Source organism: Odontesthes bonariensis, chromosome 12 (genome assembly GCF_027942865.1).
Source record: "Odontesthes bonariensis isolate fOdoBon6 chromosome 12, fOdoBon6.hap1, whole genome shotgun sequence".
NCBI classification, from domain to species: Eukaryota; Metazoa; Chordata; class Actinopteri; order Atheriniformes; family Atherinopsidae; genus Odontesthes; species Odontesthes bonariensis.
The window spans coordinates 4,024,399-4,030,304 of NC_134517.1; positions in this window are offsets into that span (position 1 = coordinate 4,024,399).

A 5,906-nucleotide genomic window follows, 5' to 3' on the forward strand; every position below is an offset into this window, starting at 1 on the left:
CTGGCCAATTTGGTCAAACTTCTAGTAAATTAATGGACAAAATCATAGGCAAATACATTACATTAAAATATTTAAAATATTTACACTGTCTCCTTAGCTGACACGTGCTCATACATTAACAATTCAGATGAAATTCAAAACTAACCAACTTCTCAGCATTTCTCTTAACAAATACATTTCAGATTGATAGTTGGATTGCAGTTAATTCTTAAATCATTTTCCCAAATGGAGGAGCCACTGCAGCCTTAAAATTGAAAAGAAAAGTTTGTTGTCTAGTTGTACAACATATATGATTTACATTAATTTGCTAGAAGACCTGAAACTTCACCAAAGATGATGCTTTAATGTAAAATTGTGCTACCCAATTTAAATGACAGGGAGTGTTGGAAACACAGAAAATAATAGCAGTGTTCATGTGAGAGCATTATTAAAATACTAATTCTAATCCCCTGCTCGGGCAATAGTGTTTTTGAAATTGAATGATACCACAGAGTTGAAGAAAAATTGGTTTGAAGCATAGAGAATTTGAGTTTTTCCCCATCACCCTGCATGGAAAAAAAGGAATTTTATTCAAGGAGCAGCCTGACTACTCAGCTCTCACTTACCTGCTTTCATTGGCCTCTTCTTCCCCTCATCTCTAAAGATGGATTGACCTTCGTATTTCAGATACTATACCAGAGTTAACCCCATTCTTCCATCAAAACCGAAAAACTCATTTCTTCAGGAAGTACCTATTGTATACCCTTTCCACACATAATCATATCCCTTCAGATACATCTTCTTCCTCTATTACTGTTAACAGAAGTGTGATTTAAGAAAGATTGTCAGCCCTTACGTCTTTCATTAATACTACATCCAATTCTTTTCTTATTACCTGTCTGAAAGCCTGGCGACTTTCCTTTACTTTTAAATCTTTATTCCTATGTATTGCTTTGTATACTTTTCTAAATTAAACTTACTATGATGTTGCACTCACTCACACAGTAATTTTAATCACCTCACTGTCTTCCTGCTATCAGATATGTTATCATCCTAATGAAAAGGCAGTTTCTCCACTGATAACTGGATCACATCTCTACTTGTATGCCTAGTCTTCAGGGTATATCTGCAGTCGGGGCCATGACCCAACCAAATCAGTTTGACATAAATCTGCTAGTATAGCAGAGACTTTATTGGCTGAACTGCTGACTCTTGCCTCAGTACTGGAGTAACCTCATGTTTCCTGCATAAACCTTTCAATGCAATTGTCCTCAGCACGAGAACCAAAATCAGGTCTATCTAGATCATGCAGATGCATACACCTCGAGAGATCATTTTCATCGGGGTTCTCCTCCCAGTACTATAATGGACATCTGAATATTAAGGTCAAAACTGGAAAAGGCTGCCAGCCAATGATGCCCTGCTGCTTTGAATTTTTGCAGATGTCAACACATAGGTAAGGGGAGTGCTGTCTGTCACCACTTTGAATTTCACCACATGAAAATAGTCAAAAAACCTCCTCTGTAATGGCCTGAGTAAAAGGCAGAAATTCAGATAGTGTATTGGGTATATCTGCTCAGAGGAGAAGAATCCCCTACTCACGTAGATAATGACTATTTCTTCATACTCATGGCTGGGTCTTTCTTTACCCCATTCACTGAAATAACATGACCAAAACGTCCGAGCATCGGAAGAATTAAAATTTCCCAGGCAAAAGCCAAACTTCTTCAGATTATGGAGACATACCATAGGTTTCACAAAGTCTGTTTTTACGCTTGTCTTCTTCCTTCACGTCCACCTGATAATAGTCAGATTTCAGACCCAAAACAGAGAAACGCTTGCATCATGGAAAAGGCTGAGAAGCTTTCTACCAATGTGTGTAAAGTATGTGCGTCTTTTACGGTTTGACTGTTCGACTGTTTTTCGATAGTCAGCAATAGACATCGGTAGGGAGCTTGGTGTTCAGTGTCTTGCCCAAGAACACTTGAACATGTGCTTCAGGGAAGCCTGGATCAAACCAGGACCGATTGGCTTCTCTTCCTCCTGAGCTACAACCGCATACTGTATTAATGGGAGTGAAAAATGAATGATTTGGCTTTAGGAGCAGGACTATGCCAGAGCACAGAAGCAGGTATGAGAGGCGCTCTAAGCAGGAGATTAAACAAACGTGCACATGTGGTCAGGCTACTCTCTAATTAGCTGAAGGTGTTGGCTGTATTCACACATCTCTGAGGCATGTCCGCTATGGCAACAACCAAAGGTTAACGTGTTGGAACTGTGTGTTTGTTTCTTGGCTTAGCACATTAGTCTGACACTGAAATTATTTTATAACTAAACTTCATAGTGATCCATATAGTGCATATAGAAAGTATTAAAAGCCTTACGGTTTTCCAGATTTTAGTTCATGTTTTTCATCAGTCCACACACAATACTTCCTGACAGTAAAGAAGTTTTTAGAGTGTTTACATAAATATATTAAAAATGAAAGACTGTAATATTTATTTTGTAGAAATATTTATAAACCTCACACCTCTGGCAGCTGATGGTCCTCTCTGTTTGCAAAAATGGTCAAGCTCAAAAGGCGGGATCAGGACTTTCTCTCTTGGATTCAAGTTGGAATCTGGCTGTGTCGCTCCATCAACTGAATAGTTTTCTCAAAGCCCCACTTGTCTCTATTGCTGGTATGCTTTAGGTAATTGTTTTCTTGAAATATAAATTTAGCCCCAGACTGAGAACTGTGCAGAAAATGTTTTCTCTTAGTGCTTGATGATGATTCTATATTTGTCTCTACTCATCTTCTGATGAAAATAAGCAGAACAGATCATTTTCCTACAATTTTAACTCCTCCTGTTTGGCTCCCTGTTAAATCCAGAATAAAATGTATAATTTTTATCTCCACTTGTAAAGACCTTAATTACCAAGCTCCATCATATTTCAAAGATCTCATAGTTTAGTATTCTCCCAAAAGTAGGGCATTAAACTCTTATACTGCAGGGTGAATTGTAGCTCCGAGAGTTTCTAAAGGTAAAAGTATGAGAGAATGGGAGGTACAGCCTTTAGTTATCAGGTTGTGGAAGTAGCTGCCTTTATGGGTCCAGGAGGCAGACACCTTCTCTACTTTTAAAGTTGGGTTAAAAGTTTTATTTTTGATAAAGCTTATAGTAAAATATACTTCAGGAGAGCCTGGACTTCTGAGTCCCTTTTTGTCTTTTTCAGCAGGTATCCCTGGCTCTGTGTTTTCTTCTCCATTGTAAATACGGATGATTGAATCAAAGAGAAGATTCATTGTGATCTGCTGGTTTAATTGGATTACAATAAATCGGATGCAGTTGGATTGCAATTGGATTGAACTGGATTTATCATTCAACCTTGAGCTTCTAAATACAATGTAAATGTTTCAAAGAAATTCAAGGCCGGGTGCAGTCTGAGGGCTGATCCCCATTGCAAACGGGCTCTTGGGATGTTGGCGGTAATCTTGCTGGCGGGGAAAGATCCTGAGCTGGTGTGAGAGCAGTACCAACTAGCGGCAGTAGCTGTGGTCAGTAGCTGTGCTGGTAACCGGAGGACCTGCTGGTGGAGGCCAGTGGTGAGGAAAGCCGTGGAGCTTAAGAACACTGATGAAACATAATTGGCCAAAGAAAACAGACCAACAGCTGTGTGACAAAATCAGGTTTGAGAGCACATCATCAGATAAAGTGATAGTTGTTGAAGGGCAAGACACAGGTGAGGAAAGGTACTGCAGTGGCTGTCTGTGACAAGGCCAAAACAAAAGTTCAACTAGCTTAGAAGATTCTCTTCTCTGGCTTTCTGCCGTGCAAATGAATCTGTTACATCCTTTACTGAGCTGCGGACCTCATTCGTTTTGTCAGGAGAGAGAGCTACGCTTACTTTACATTTGTCACTTACAATCTGTTTCCAGTTAATAATTTCCAAAACATGGAAATGCAGCTCGTGGATGAGCTTATTTGAAAGCATTCATGCCTAACTGTTGAGTTGTAAATTTTATGATAGTTACCCCATATATACTCTGTTTTTCTTATATTGATTAAGAGTTCTGAGCAAAGTTGTGCCTTGCTTATTTGTGTGAAGGTCGTAAATTCCACTGTTAGGAATGTGGTCTGGTCCGGCCTGAAACTGAATCCCCCTTCCCTTCTTTTGAGAGCTTTTTGTACACACCCGTTTCCGAATAAAATGGAGGAGGCGTGATGGAGAAGCTTCAGAGTGGTTAGGAGATTGTAAGAAGCTGTCTCCTCACTAGCTCTCCTCATGAGTAAAAATCCTTTACGTCTCTCTCTCTCTTCTTTATGAATTTCTAGGTATTTGAACCTGACACTAACACTGTTATTAAATATTAATCATGCCAAACACCTTACCTCATGATGCTTTTCAGATATGTAGAATACATCTAAATGTAAGACATAAAGATATCAAATAAGATTAGAAAGCAACATATTTTACTTAAAACTGTAGTGGCTTACAGTAGTTCCACAGTGCTGCTTTACATAAATCCTGTGTGTTGATGGTTGATAGTCCGCATTTATATCACATCATTTTAAGTGCTTTACGTGTTTCTCATTTACCCATTTACACATTCACACACTGATGATATTGGAGGTAATATGGGTAAGTAAGTAAGTACACTTACACACATCGAGTCATTAGGGATCAAACAGCATACCTTACACTTGAGCCAAAGCCACCCCAGGTTTAAACCAAAGAAATTAAACTTCCTTTCCACAAAAATAGTTTTTGATTTTTTTTTAACATCTCCAAGCATGTTGCAGGGTTTCATTCTTAAATCCATTACCTCTTCAACCTTTATAAGCAAATGTAGAGTCTTTGATCAAGTGTTTATATTAACATAAAGCCAAGAATCTGAGCATCCTAATCTACCAGACTTGACAAAGAAATGCTGGCTAGTTGGATGCTTGGCTGTCAGAGCTATAATCTTGCCTGTAGCTAGACAACCTGGTTTATAGACGCTTGGGCTGAACAGAAAGTTTTATAATTAGCACACGGGCTATATGAGCTGTTTTGCTGGCTGTTCATAGCTAGCCTGCAGTTGTGGAAGGGATACCTGTTTGTTCTGTTGTGTCACACCCTGGCTATGTTTTCACATGTTGTCCTCCTGACTAACAGGCAGCGTAGCTGTTTTATGCTGGCTGGGAATAGATATAGTGGCTAAAAAAAGAAAACAAAAAAACTTCATCGGCTTAGTGATCATTTGTCACAATATGTGCTGAATTCATCTCACCCAGGACGTATTTCTTTCATTAAAACTTGCCACCAATTTTAGATGACTTATATGAAGAGACTGTGAACACTTAGGGGACAAGGAGACTTGTGACGTCAGATTTGTACATTTATTATTGACTCGAGCTGATTTTGTTTTTATTTGGGGGAAAAATATTTCACAGCACAAAGGATTAATGTATATACAATATATGTTTGTTTGTTTTTTTTCCATAATTTGTTTGTCCTGTACACAACCACAATTTCAGCCCCATCCAGCACCTTAGGGGTGAACCGGAGCACCAAATATGAGCCAGGTTTTAATAGTGCTGGACCTCACTAATAGCTGTTGTGGCCACATGGGAGCCAGTACCTGTGATACATAATATTTTAAAGGACAAAAAATTTAATCTTCAGCAAATTACTGCAGTTATTTTTCCCAACTTGTGAATGTGTGTTAAAATACCTATTTAAATCTAAAACCTATATACTATACGACTATACTATGACTATACGATCAAAGTCAGATGTAAACTGTCCCCAAGAGTGATTCTGTGATTATACGGAGATTTTGAATAAGTATTAAAAATGGTAATAAACTCACTGTGATGCTGTATGAAACTGTAAAAAAAGTGACCTTATTTATTTGTGCAATAAGACAGCAGAAACATAAAGGTGCACTGACAGACAGAAAG